The following is a 14,072-nucleotide window of genomic DNA, read 5'->3' as shown; positions in this document are numbered from 1 at the left end:
ATAAAGTACATAGAGTTATTTTTTTAAGGAATACTTCTTTTTTTTTTTTTTTTGCGGTACGCGGGCCTCTCACTGTTGGGGCCTCTCCCGTTGCGGAGCACAGGCTCCGGACGCGCAGGCGCAGCGGCCACGGCTCACGGGCCCAGCCGCTCCGCGGCACGTGGGATCCTCCCGGACCCGGGCACGAACCCGCGTCCCCTGCATCGGCAGGCGGACTCTCAACCACGCCACCAGGGAAGCCCTTAAGGAATACTTTTTAAGGGTAGTCATTAAAAACAATTTTTCCCCCAAGAATCCTCTGTGCTCATATGAAAAAAAGAAAACCTCTCAGCAAAAGTAACATGTATGTAAAGATGAGGCTTTAGTGAAGCAACCGGGGAGCATTTGCTGGTGCCAGGCTGCTATCTGGAGCATTTGTTTCCTGGAGAGGGTGGTGAGATAAAGTGAGCTCTTTTATCCTCTGCATCCAAAATACAGATGCCTTAAATCCTGTTTCAGTGCAGAGCTCAATCAGAGCTGGAGTTGGACCGTGAAACCACAGATCCTTTGTAACAAGGTCTTTATGTATATGACTGGCTGTACTGAGTGGGTGCAACCCAGCTGAATCTATGTGAATTCCCTGGTTGGTGTAAAATACTTATGGACTTTTCAAAGTAGCTGTATGTTTATTTGAACTATGTGATTCCAAATTCATAAAACCAATATATTCAACATTAAAAGCTTATGGAAAATTACAAGTAGACATTACCGGCTTTTAAAATTTTCTCTGTCTTAAAATATATTTCACTAAGAATACATCACATATGCATAGCCAATGGTTTATATGTCTGATGCTAGTCAAAAAGAACTCTAGGAAGTTTTCCCCTTCTACTTTTGATATTCTTTCAGTTTAAATGTACTATTTTTCTTGATTATAAGTGGAAAGAAAGAACGTTGCTGACAAAACAGAAAATGTAGTACATTATAAAGAAATAAAAATCACCTGTAATTGCAACCCAGAGCTCTAACAAATTTTAATACTTTTGTCTATTTTTTCTAGTCTTTTATCTGTGATTTTGTGCATACATATGCATATCTCGATTTGTTTGCTTACCAAATTGAATTCATACCTTAAATACGTTTTGTCCCTGATTTCACTGAATTATACAATGAGATTTTAACATGCCTTTAAATATTCTCTGAGCACAAGATTTTAAACTGCTGCTTAATATTATCCTTTAAAAATTTCATTACTGTTGAATGTGTAGGTTTTTACTTTTTTGTGTTTTATGAATGACACAGTAATGAGTATTTTGATATACAAATTTTTTATCAAATCTCTGATTATTTCCTTTGCATAGTTTCTAGAATTGGAATTGGTGAGAAAAATATAAAAGTAAAACTTTCTTAAGGTTCAAATATATTTTGCCTGTATTCTTCTGAATTAATATGCCAAAGTACATTTGATAAACTCCCACCACCAGTGGAAAAGAATGTGACTATCTATCTCACCATATTCTCATCCAGACTACTTACTAGTATTAAAAAAGAATAGTTTGTAGTTTGATGTGCCCAAAATAGCACCTCAATGTTGCTTTAATTTGCTTTTCTTTCAAGCTAGTTAAAATAGACATTTAAACATTTTGTAATGTTTAAATGTAATTTGTATGTATTTTGTATGTTTTCTTTTAAAAACTGTTCATTTTCTTTGCCCATTTTCCTTTTTCTATTAATTTAATTTCTTCTTCAGTTTTGGTTTTTAAATAAAAAGTAGATGCTGGTTATAAAAATTTAAACAAAATAGAATTATGAATAAAAATATGAAAATTACCTTCCACCCACCTCTCACCAGTATAGTTTATTTATATACTTCTTATAGAAATTTGCTTTTACAACATACGTACGCATGCATATACATCTATAGGGTGTTTTTTTAAAACATAAATTAGATCATTCGCTTTTTCACTTAAAAGTGTATTATCGAGTTATTTATCAGTGTTAATAGATATCCATTTTTAAAAACTCTATAGTATTCTGAAATTTGGGGGCTGTATTGCATAATGTATCTCTTCATTTCATTATTTCTGTACACCCTTGTGCATATATTTTTATGCTTACTGTGAATGAGGCTCTGGCCTTTTCTATGCATCTTCGCTCTAAATGAATGCAAAATATGCATTTGAGTCTCCATGTCTTTTCCTCAGGGAAGAGGCTTCTGTCCTACAGCTGAGGACATAGTTCTCGTCCACTAGTCAGAAGAGCCGAGGGCAAAATAAGGTGCCCTGATAGGCCCTTCTTTATGCTCAGAAATGACAGCACAGGATTCCTGAGAGAACCGCGGAAGATGTCTGACAGACTTTTCGCAAACCCTCTTCTGGAGTCAGAGAACAGGGGCGCAGCTATTCATGGCTCCGGCAGGGAGGAGAGGGGCGGGCCACCATCTCGCAGCCTGGCCTCTGCTGAACTGGTGGCTTCCTGCTTGTAGCTGTTGAGCAGGTTGCCACTGGCCACACCTAGAGGCCACGCCGACCCCTTACCTAGGATAGAGAACTCCAAGGACAGCCCCCAAAGCCTGTGCAGCCAGTAGGCTCTTGGTTTCTTCCTCCAGGAAATAGCCCCAGGGGCCAAATACCTCCGGAGGCCGCAGGAGGGAGCAGCTGCCAGGCTCTGCCTGACTCCACCTCCCGGCTCAGAGCGTTCTGCCCGCACGGTCAGTAGCGCAGCGCACAGCCGTCCGCCTGACCCGTCTCAGGTGAGCACGATAGAGGGACGCTGTTACGCAGACCCATTGTTCACAGTCTCTTAGTCCCGGAGATCCCCGGAGGGCATCACAGAAAATCCATTCATTCATTCCTCAATCAGACATTTATGAAGTGCCTCCACAATACTGGTTTGTGGCATCTTGCTGGGAAGGAGGGACACAGTGATGAAGAAAACACGATCTTCTCCCTCGGGCCGCTTGCTGTTTATTATAAAGGCACGGGTGTGAGCGAGTGATTACGGTAACGTGTCACTGTGTTCGGTGCCAGACCAGCAGTGTGTCCAGAGTGGGGCCGGCATGAAGCGGGAGGTGAGTGATTCCTACTTGGGGGGTGAGGAGACCTGGGAAGTCTTCATGGAGCAGGTGCTGTTGGGGCCAAGTCTGCTGGTCTTTGCAAACGCTGACTTCCTTTGCACCCCCGGAGCTCTGTCCGACTGCAGAGCGGGCGGGCCCTAGCGGTCACAGCTAGTGTCCAACAGCTGCGCATGGCCAGCCTGGTTCCCAGGATTGCAGGTAGGCCTCCAGCCTATGCAGAAGGCTGCTTAACCACGAGACAACGCGGCAAGCCTGCGAACATAGTGTGATGTCTTCGGGTTGAAGGCCAGACGCTCAGGAAGGCCATGGATTGAACCCACAGTGGAGATTCATGTGACCTTTGTCTTTGTTTACATTTCCCATAAGGAGACCCTGAGACAGAGCTAAGTTTTCTGCAAAGGCAGGATGAAAAGCAGGTTTCTTGTATATAATTTTGTGACATCGTTATCTCCAGTTCCTCCCAGGTCAGGGGTACCAGTGGGGAGATCAGGGTCCATACCCAGCTGTGGATTCAAAAGGCCTGGGCGCCACTGTCAAGGCTAATAGTAAAGAGAGAACCAGCAGAGGGGTTTAGGACAAGAACCCAGTCAAGCTGACGAATCTCTCAGAGGTCATACTTTACTGTTCCATTTTATGAGGAAACTACAGTTATTGAGAAGTTAAAGAAGTTGGGTGATCACTCATAAAATTCATCCTGTGTTTAAAATTAAACTTCAGGGACGTCCCTGGCCTTCCAGTGGTCAGGACTCCGTGCTTCCCCTGCAGGGGGCACGGGTTCGAGCCCCGGTCGGGGAACTAAGATCCCTCAAGCCGTTGCAGCATGGCCAAAAAATAAAGGCAGAAAATGAAACTTCAATCTAGTACCAAACTAAATATTATGGAGTGCAGAGAGCAGAGCGGGGTGCCTATTATTTCTCACAGACAGAGCACCCCCACATACCACTCGTCCGTCGGGGGACACAGGCCTCCCCTTGTAAAGTCAGCACTGCAGGCAGACAGACATTCCTGAGGCGCCTGGAGCCCCTAGAACTTGCGGTCAGACCTTCAACAGTGATTCTTTTTTTGTTTTGTTTTTTGCGGTACGCGGGCCTCTCACTGTTGTGGCCTCTCCCGTTGCGGAGCACAGGCTCCGGACGCGCAGGCTCAGCGGCCATGGCTCACGGGCCCAGCCGCTCCGCGGCACGTGGGATCTTCCCGGACCGGGGCTCGAACCCGCGTCCCCTGCATCGGCAGGCGGACTCTCCACCACTGCGCCACCGGGGAAGCCCTAAACAGTGATTTTTACACCGTGGTTGGAGGGGATGGAAGGAGGAGGGGTTGAAGCTGAAGACGGAAGGCGCTTTGGGAACTCTAACAGTTTCCTATTGCTGCTGTAATAAATTACCACATGCTTAGTGGCTCAAAACAACATATTTATTGTCTTACACTTCCGACGGCCAGAAGTCCAAACTAAGTCTTATGGGGCTACAATGGAGGTGTGTCAGGGCCGGCTCCTTTTAGGGGCTCCAGGAGAGGGTCCATTCGGTGGCTCCTGCAGCTCCTAGAGGCCTCCTGCTGTCCTCGGCTCAGGGCCCCTTCTCTGCAGCACTCCGACCTCTCGCTCCCATCACCTCGTCTCCTACTACTGATGTCCTTCTGACTTCCTCTTACAGAGGTGCTTGCGACGACCCCGGGACCACCCAGAGGACCCAGGATCATCTCCCATCTCAAGATCCTTCATCACGTCCGCAGAGTCCATCTCACCAAAACACGTCCTGGGGATTAGGACGTGGACACCTTGACCCGGCGGGAGGGCGCGCGCTGCTCTTCCTACCATGGGTACATGATGCTGTTGAGTGCAAGCACATCTGTGGGGTATTGAGAACTATTGTAAGTTTCTACTCTGTAGAATGACTTGGACAGAGTTTCACGGTAGAAGATATCAGTGACTGTGTAGCATAGACGCAAAGACTCTGGACGGGTCCAGGTGGGAGACGGTGAGGCCCTGAATGGGGAAGGGGACGATGCGGATGGAGAAGAGGGGACACGAACGAGCCAGAGCAGAATACAAGTATTCAGTCGCCCTGAAGGTGAAAACTGGACTGCTTTGTTCTTTTTCAGCCTTTGCTTTGCCGAATCGAGAGGGATGGAATGTAATCATTTCTCACCCCTGCGAGGGTTCAAAGACTGAGGCTTCTGTTCTCTTGGAGAAACGGATTTGACTATTTTGGCTGCTTTTGATTTAGGCTCTAGATGTAAGAAGTCTTTGAAGTCTGTTGTAAAAGAACATGGGGCATGGAGAGGACCAGAGGTGGTGGGGATGGGGAAACTGTCGAGAGGAGCAAGAGATGATCAGTACGGAATTAAACTGGGGCGAGTGGCCCAAGAAGGGGAAAAGCCCGCCGCCACAAGAATGGGCCTGAGGAAGGAGCTGAGTCGTCCGCCACGGTGGCCCAGCAGCCACTGAGCAAGGGCCTCCAGCCAGAGGAGACAGAGACACTCCTTAGCTCACCAAGTCACTTTGTTTCCCTCCGGGGCACACTGGGAGTCTGCAGTCTCCAGCCCACAGCGTCTGGGTGGGACCAGGTGACTGCTTCTGGCCAATGAGGATTGGATGGAAGTAGCACGTGCCACTTCCAGGCCTGGGATGTAAGACATCCTCTACACTGGATCCTGCTTTCCCTTTCAGTACACCCTGTGAATCGACAGGATGGCAAGAACTTGGAGGACATACTGCTGGAGTATGTGCACTGGACTTTGCAAAAGTAAGAAATAAACTTTCGCTGTGTTAAGCCACTGAACTCTGGGGCACGTGTGTTCGTGCAGCACTGTCATGACTAAAACACCAGTTGATTTTGCTTTGAGTCCCCAAGAGAACCTCGCTTAGGGGGCACTGGCGCCAGACCCAGGGAGTGTATAGTAGGAGGGATATATTAGAAAGAAAGACTTTTCTGGGGTTCCCTGTGATTGTCGCCTGGTTACCTACCTCCCCACTGCACCTCAGGATGCTGCTGAGTCCCAGAGGCGTCATATCCTGGACGCCTAATAAGATAGTGGGGTGGTGAAAAGGTCTGGCTTGTACTAGGGGTACTGAACCGTACATTGCAAGGTCTGTCCACACCGGGGACCTCTGAGATGGGACCACAGTTACCGACACCTTGGATACACGGTACAATTATTTTTGTGATCTTTAAAATTAGAGTGAATAGGACCCACATAAATGCTGCCTGCTGTTTTCATGGATATAATCCCTGAGGCCAGCTTTGTTCTGGCTCCTTAGCACTTGCTGTGTCTCAGCCTGGCTTCCCTGAGAGCAGAGACTGAAACAAAAGCTTGTGTGCAGGCTGTTTATTTGGCATGTGATCTTGAGGGGCCAGAGGAAGGAACCAGAAAGTGTACAACAGGGAAGAAGGAAAAACTACTACCAGGCTATTTTATCAAGTTATTCACCACGGTGGGCAACTGGGGCTTGACCCCATCAGGGCCTGCTGAGGAGTATACAGATAGTGTGTGTATATATAGGACTGTCTACAGAACAGTTTGACCACGAGCAATATTTCTCCATCACCCATTGGTTGAGGCTGGCCCCAGGAGGAAATCACCCTCCTGACTTCAGGGCTGAGCCATCTGTCCTGGTCCTGGAACCGTGGCCCCGGCGGGAGAAGGCAGCAAAGGACGCTCAGAGTGTGCTGGCGGCGAGGGGCTCTCAGTGTGAGGCCACACAGTCATCTGCCAAAGTCACAGCTGTGAACAGCGCTGCGGCTCAGGGGCTGTGATGCAGGGCCCAGCGGGTGTCTGATACACAACCCCCTTCCTGCCGGCGCCCCGATCTCCTGTGGGGAATTCTTGGGGGCAGGAACTCCTGGCTCTCACCTCCCGTTTCCTAGAAGCTGAAAGCCAAGAGTACGACTGAGCTGTCCTCTGCCTGACCTAAGTGTGAATGACCTTCCTTGGATGGCGTGCTAAAGAGGGCGTGGAGGCGAGGAGAAGAGCTCAGGGGCACTTGGCAGCTGCACCAGCCAGATCCAGCGATGCAACTGCAACTGGGGGGATGTTTCAGATGACGACTTTCCTTTCCTCTGCCCTCGAAGACACTTTGTGTCTTCTTTCTCTCCCGTTATGTTCCAGCTCTCTCTGGGGCCACACACGTCCCTGGTATATCTCTGCCTCTTTCATTGCTCTTCTGTGTTTTAGGCAAAGAGCGTAGAGTTGGGAGAAGTGTTGGGACCTTGTCATGGGACAGAGTCCCCTAGGTTCCTGTTCTTGCCTCCTTCCTGAGCCTCATGTGTGTATATCATTTCAGTATTTATTGCTAAGGGAGGGGGCTTAATTTTTTTTAATGACTTAGTTTTTGAGCAATTTTTTTTTTTTTTTTTAAATTTAGGTCCTTCCCCTACTTTAGGGCTGGAACAGAATTAAATTTGTTTGGAAAAAAAATACTGTGTCGTTTGGCCTGCTTCATTCTGTCTAGGCTTGAATTCTTGGTTTTAGGATCACTTCAATCTATTAGAGTAATAACCCCTTCCCAGCTTTTTTCTTGAAACCAAAAAGTTTATTTCTCTCTCAGTTAATAGAAACTTGGCAATAGGCAGCCCAGGGCAGGCACGGCAGTTCCACAAAGTCGTTGGGAACCAGCTTCCTTCCAGTTCCCCATTTTGGCATGCTTAGGAGTGGCCCTTGTCATAGTCCAACATGACAGCAATACTATTTTCATAGCGTTACTAGGCTAAAAGACCAGAGAGAGCTAGATATTCGGTTCCACTCATGGGTGAGTGGACAGCACTGGGAGGCAGGCTGTACCTGCCCTGGAAGGTCCTAGCAGGGTCAAGTTCAGTTTCCCCTGGCTGTGAGCAACTTGATATCACCCCCTCGTAGTGGCTTGGGTTGGACAGAGGCCGTTCCCAGACCTTGAATCCTGAGAGGGTGTAGCAAGTACGGGGCTCTTTGACAATCATTCTGATACAGTGGCGGCTTCAACGGCAACATTCTGACCTGACTGTTCTGTGTGGGCGACAGTCCCTCTGAGTTTCCTCCTCCCTGTCATTCGCTCTCTTGAATTTCAGCCTCCTTTTGCGTCTATGAATCCCTAGTAATCTTGCAGTAAATTCCCTTTTCCTTAAGTTAGCCACAGCCAGAACGATCACTGAATGAGACAGAAGACACGGTGGAGAGTGTGCGGGCTGTGGAAATAGTACCATCTCCCCCCCCCAAAAAAAAAACCCAGTCAATGTGAACTCATCGTGCGACCCTCCACTAATTTGTGTAATAAACTACCAGATTCAACATCGAGTATGCATTCTGTGTATCATGGCACATTTTTAAATAGACTTAAACTGTCTATAGAAACCAGCTCTGGAACAATCTTGTTAGAATTGACATTCAGTAGGAAATTAACATTCAGTCCGAAATTAACATTCATACAGCAGCTTGTCAGTAATCGTCTTATCAGAGTAAGAGCATATCCTTCTGAATTTATACTGACCTAGAGATTGTTCGTGGTTCTGTTTCAATCCCATTTACCTTTAATGACATAATTAAAGAGCTATCTGGAAATGTGGATTGAATACACACATTTATCTCAGTTCTCTCCTACAGCCCTACTCAAAATGTTGGTAAAGGAACCAAATAAAAGGCAGCCATGCTCAAGGGCAAAGAGAAGGGGAGTGGAAGGAGGATTAGTAACTGACTCATCAGTCAAAAGAAAGCCGACACCTAAACCAGCAGTAGGAGAGAGCAAGAACCTGACAACAGAAAAGCTGATTCATGCTACAGAACCCCAGAGGCATCAAGCATGGGAGGCACCAGGTCCCTTTGAAGATGGGAATGTAAAGAGACGCTGAACGCAGAAGAATTAGTTGAAAGTCTGGATTGGCAGCAGCCAGACACCCCCTTCCCCAGCACATGCACCAGGCAGACACCTCTGCCCTGCCACAGCTGAAGGCTGGAAAGGTCAACCGTGACAAGTTTTGGATCTGAGGACAACAGACACAGCTGAAGCATGAGTGAGGAGGCTCTATACTGAAACGACGGGGGATTAAATGGACCTGTTACAAAGAAGTGCCTGACACTCTACAAACTTGAGATAGACTGTAAATAACCAATTGCCATATAAGTTCCAAAAGTTTTACTATCTAGATGTCTATTTTATTTTATTTTATTTTTTTACATCTTTATTGGAGTTTAATTGCTTTACAATGGTGTGTTAGTTTCTGCTTTATAACAAAGTGAATCCGCTATACATATACATATGTCCCCATAGCTCCTCCCTCTTGCATCTCCCTCCCTCCCACCTTATCCCACCCCACTAGGTGGTCACAAAGCACCGAGCTGATCTCCCTGTGCTATGCGGCTGCTTCCCACTAGCTATCTATTTTATATTTGGCAGTATGTATAAGTCCGTGCCACTCTCTCACTTTGTCCCAGCTTATAGCCAGGACATGGAAGCAACCTTAGTGTCCATCGACAGATGAATGGATAAAGAAGATGGGGTACATGTATACAATGGAATATTACTCAGCCATAAAAAGAAATGAAATTGAGTTATTTGTAGTGAGGTGGATGGACCTAGAGTCTGTCATACAGAGTGAAGTAAGTCAGAAAGAGAAAATTAAATACCGTATGCTAACACATATATATGGAATCTAAAAAAAAAAAACCAGGTTATGAAGAACCTAAGGGCAGGAAAGGAATAAAGATGCAGATGCAGAGAATGGACTTGAGGACACGGGGAGGGGGAAGGGTAAGCTAGGTGTCTATTTTAATATAACCTTTCTTAGCTATCACGTAGAAGTAAAACTTCAGGCCCTCCTAGGACTGAGGCCTGCCTTGCTCCTGATAATCCTCTGCTCTGCAAACATGATGAGTCCATGACCATAGACCCCAGCTCAGGAAAGGAAACCTACTTTTCATAGACCAGCCACCCAGCCTGTGCATTCTTCTAGTGAGTACTTCCAGTGGTCAGCTCTGATCTTTGATTCTTTATAACACAGGGGTTATAGAGCACAATCTCTGGAGTTGTGTTGCTTGGGTTCAAACAAAAGCTCTGTCAGTTACCTGCTAGGTGATTTTAGACAAGTAACTTCCCAGTGCCTTAGTTTCTTTATCTAAAATACATTTTTACTTATATAATGATAGTTATAATATGCCTACGACTTACCTTGGTCACCTATAAAAAACCATCCGTCAAAATTACATTGTGCTCAAAGACAGAATTTCAAGACTTTCATGTTATGAAGTGAATGTGTATGTCCTCTGAAAATTCATATGGTGAAGTCCTAACCCCGGTGTGATCTTGCTGGGAAGTGGGGCTTTGGGAGGTGAATAGGTCATGAGGGTGGGGCTCTCATGAATGGGATTAGTGTCCTTATAAAAAAGACCCCAGAGAGATTCCTAGCTCTCTCCTTCATGTGAGAACACAGCAAGAAGACAGTTGTCCACATGCTAGGAAGAGAGCCCTCATTAGAAACTGACCATGCTAGCACCCTGATCTTGGTCTTCTAATCTCCAGAACTGTGAGAAATAAATTCTTATTTTTTCTAAGCCACCCAGTCTGTGGCAATTTGCTATAGAAGCCTAAACTAAGATACTTCATTTATAAAACCATAAATTGCTTTGTTCTTTTCCATGCCTGTAGACTTAAATATCAAACAGAATTCTGACTTAGACTCATAATTTCTATGAAGTTTTCAGGAATAATTTACTCCATGAGGGTGGATTCCATCGATGTATCACTCTAGAGCCTAGCATATGAATACTTTTAGAATGAATGAAGAGTTTTTTAATAAAATCAACTCCAAAATATTGTCTACAACATTAGAAATTCATCTCAATTTGGTATTGTTTTGGTTATTATAATTTGCTTCAAAGGTCACATTAAATATATTTCTTTCCCGGTAAACCTTTGGTCAAAAGCAATACAGTTCTTATCTGGTCTTGCAGCTTGTTAAAATTAGAGAGAATGTTATGATTATACTGTTTGCTTCCTTGGCATTCTTCACTAATGGATCAAAAAGTAAAGTGAAGGGCTTCCCTGGTGGCGCAGTGGTTGAGAGTCCGCCCGCCGATGCAGGGGACGCGAGTTCGCGTCCCGGTCCGGGAGGATCCCACGTGCCGCGGAGCGGCTGAGCCCGTGAGCCGTGGCCGCTGGGCCTGCGTGTCCGGAGCCTGCGCTCTGCAACGGGAGAGGCCGCCACAGTGAGAGGCCCACGTACCAAAAAAAAAAAAAAAGAAAAAAGTAAAGTGAATCGGGCAGCACAGGCTGTATTACATCATAGGAACAGACAACTCCAAAATGTTACTAGTTTAAAACCACAAAGGTTTACTTCTGGTCAGTGGGAGGTCCTGCGCCATATCTTCCTTATTCAGACCAATGGAATCTCCTCCATCCAGACAAGGGGGAAAGGAACACGACAAAGCGCCCATTGATTCTTGAGGCTTCCATTCAGAAATGAGACATATCACTTCCACTCATAGATCACAAGGCCACAGCTGACTTCAGGGGACAAACAGAAAAAGCACCTTGCCATGTACCTCGCTTGAGCATCCCAGAATTACTGGGGGACACTAATGCCTACCAGATAGAGCATTTCACAATTGGTTCTGAGCTCAAAGACAGAATTTCAAGCCTTTCATGTTATGAAGTGAATGTTTATGTCCTCTGACAATTCATATGTAGAAGTCCTAACCCCGGGGTGTTTTGCGGGGGGGTGTTATTTTCTCATCTCAGTCGTCTCCTGAATTTTCTTTCAATACTTTTTAAAGTTAAGACCGATGTGGCTGGTTAATAGGATGAGCCATTTATCCTGATTATGGAGAGTGAAATTTCCCCGAAAAGACAGAGGATTGGATCTCATTCTAACCTACCGTGTCGGCTTGTGAGTACATGATGATGGAACACAAAACAACACAGGTCACCGAAGCCTTGTCGGTACAGTCTGACCCTGACAGACCAGTGGGTCACGAAGTGTGCAGGACTTCTGAGGAATCTCTGCAACGCAGTTAAGGGTTCACAAAACGCCTTCTTTTCCAAACGTATCTGTTTGGGACCAGATTTTCTTCATGGACTTTGACCGAGACAACATATTGCAACAGATTGAATCCAGAGCGGACGTGAGAATCCAATCATTTTTCATTAAGTCAGACATGAAAGAGATTTGCCAAAGAAATTAGTTCTGGAAAATATAGTTATTTTTATAAAAATGCATATTTTTATATTAATATGTAACAGGTAGTGGTCATTCTAAAGGAATTTATATATATATATATATAGTTTAAAATCGTCTCACTTTCGATTTTTAATATAGTAAATGTTGATAGATACAATCCACACAAACTCAAGGTCTTTGGGGCCCTCAATAATTTTTGTTTTAACTTTTAATTTTGAAATAATTATCCTCAATAATTTTTAAGAGTTTAAAGGGGTCCCGAGACTAAAAGACTTAAGAACCACTGCCTTAGAAAATACCCTGCTTGGAAAATTTCAATTTAATCTTTCAAAAGAGAGAACTACTAAACAGCATTTTCTGTACAGTGAAGATTTTTTAAGGATCAATGAGATAATGGTTAACAATTTGAATGTACCTACAAAGGAGCAATTGCACGGTGACTATTCCCCCCATTGCTGGGAAGCATAGTTTGACCTGTCTGTATTGAAATACCAAGTCAACTGTATATCTGGGTTACAAAAGAGTATATATTCTGTTAATCTACTAAATACAACCTGAGAATAGAACTAGTCACTGAATGAAGATACACACAGCTGCAAATAACTAAAGCTCATCTAAAAGAGGCTAAAATTACAATAAGAAGATTCCCGTTTTCATATAAGAAGCCCAGATGTTGGTTATTTCCACAGATGATTATTTGATAACCTCAACAGCATTAAAATGTTCCCAGGATCTTTACATCCTTCCATCCTGCTAGTTTCAGGATCCTGGTTCGTATCAGTTCTTTTGAGCCCCAAATCCTAACATCAAAGGTAAATATTATACAAGATCAGGAGGTAGAAAATGGAGGAGTGGCATGCTTATTCCCATGCTTTTCTTTTAGGCAGCAAGAAAGACTTTTCCTGGAAGCGCCCTGCCACCATAACACTGACTCCTTTTCACGTATCATCAGTCAGCATTGGATCACATGACTGCTCAAACCAATCCCTGGCAAGTGGGATGGAGGTTACCGTGATTAACTTAGACCAATCATGATTCTCCCTTTGTGGGTGACCAAGGGCTTAGCTTTTCCCAAATCATTTGACTCCTTGATATCTGCACAAAATTGGAGTTCTTTTAGCCAGAAGGAGGGTGGGGATGGAGAATAGCTATGGACTAGGGAACCAGTAGGTTCCTGCAAAATCATGACAACTGAAATGTCTCACTGTGGTAACCAAGACTGTTATGAGATAATAGATAAAATTCAGAGACGTTTTATAAAGATCATAGTTGCCTGTTTTCCTTCTTTTAATTAATCAGTTGTCATTGAGAGCTTAATGAATGCCTAGCAGCATTAAAGATAGAGTCTCAATTTCGTAAATTTTTATTGATAGTTCATCCTTAGCTTGTAGTCTATAATTTATTCAATAATAACAAAAAGTCAATTCTACTAAATTTAATACTACTACATTTTTGTTTCCTTAAATTATTATGCATGTGTCGCTGCTGATACATTATAGTATCACATCTTTTACACCTAATGTTTTCAGTTAAAATTTGGTTCCCCATTAAGCCGAGAACACTTATATATCTAAAGAATGTAAATTTCATTCCATAAGCCAAGTAATTCTCTAAGTAATTAATAAAATTCAGAAACAAATACAGAGAAAATACTATTCAACATGTCCTTCCTTTTCTAGAGCAACCCACACACCAGCTGTCTGGTTCCACTAACAGTGTGAACCAACAAGAGCAGGTAGATATTTTCTGCTGTGATTCTGTATGGTCTGGCTATAGCAGGAATGATTTATAGGTCATTTAGGAAATAGTCCTCTGTCATTTTTCCTTCAAGCCTCAGCTTATATGTCATCTCTTCAGAGGCCTTCCCTGACCAC

Source organism: Kogia breviceps, chromosome 13 (genome assembly GCF_026419965.1).
Source record: "Kogia breviceps isolate mKogBre1 chromosome 13, mKogBre1 haplotype 1, whole genome shotgun sequence".
Lineage (NCBI taxonomy): Eukaryota > Metazoa > Chordata > Mammalia > Artiodactyla > Physeteridae > Kogia > Kogia breviceps.
This window is presented reverse-complemented; position numbering follows the sequence as displayed.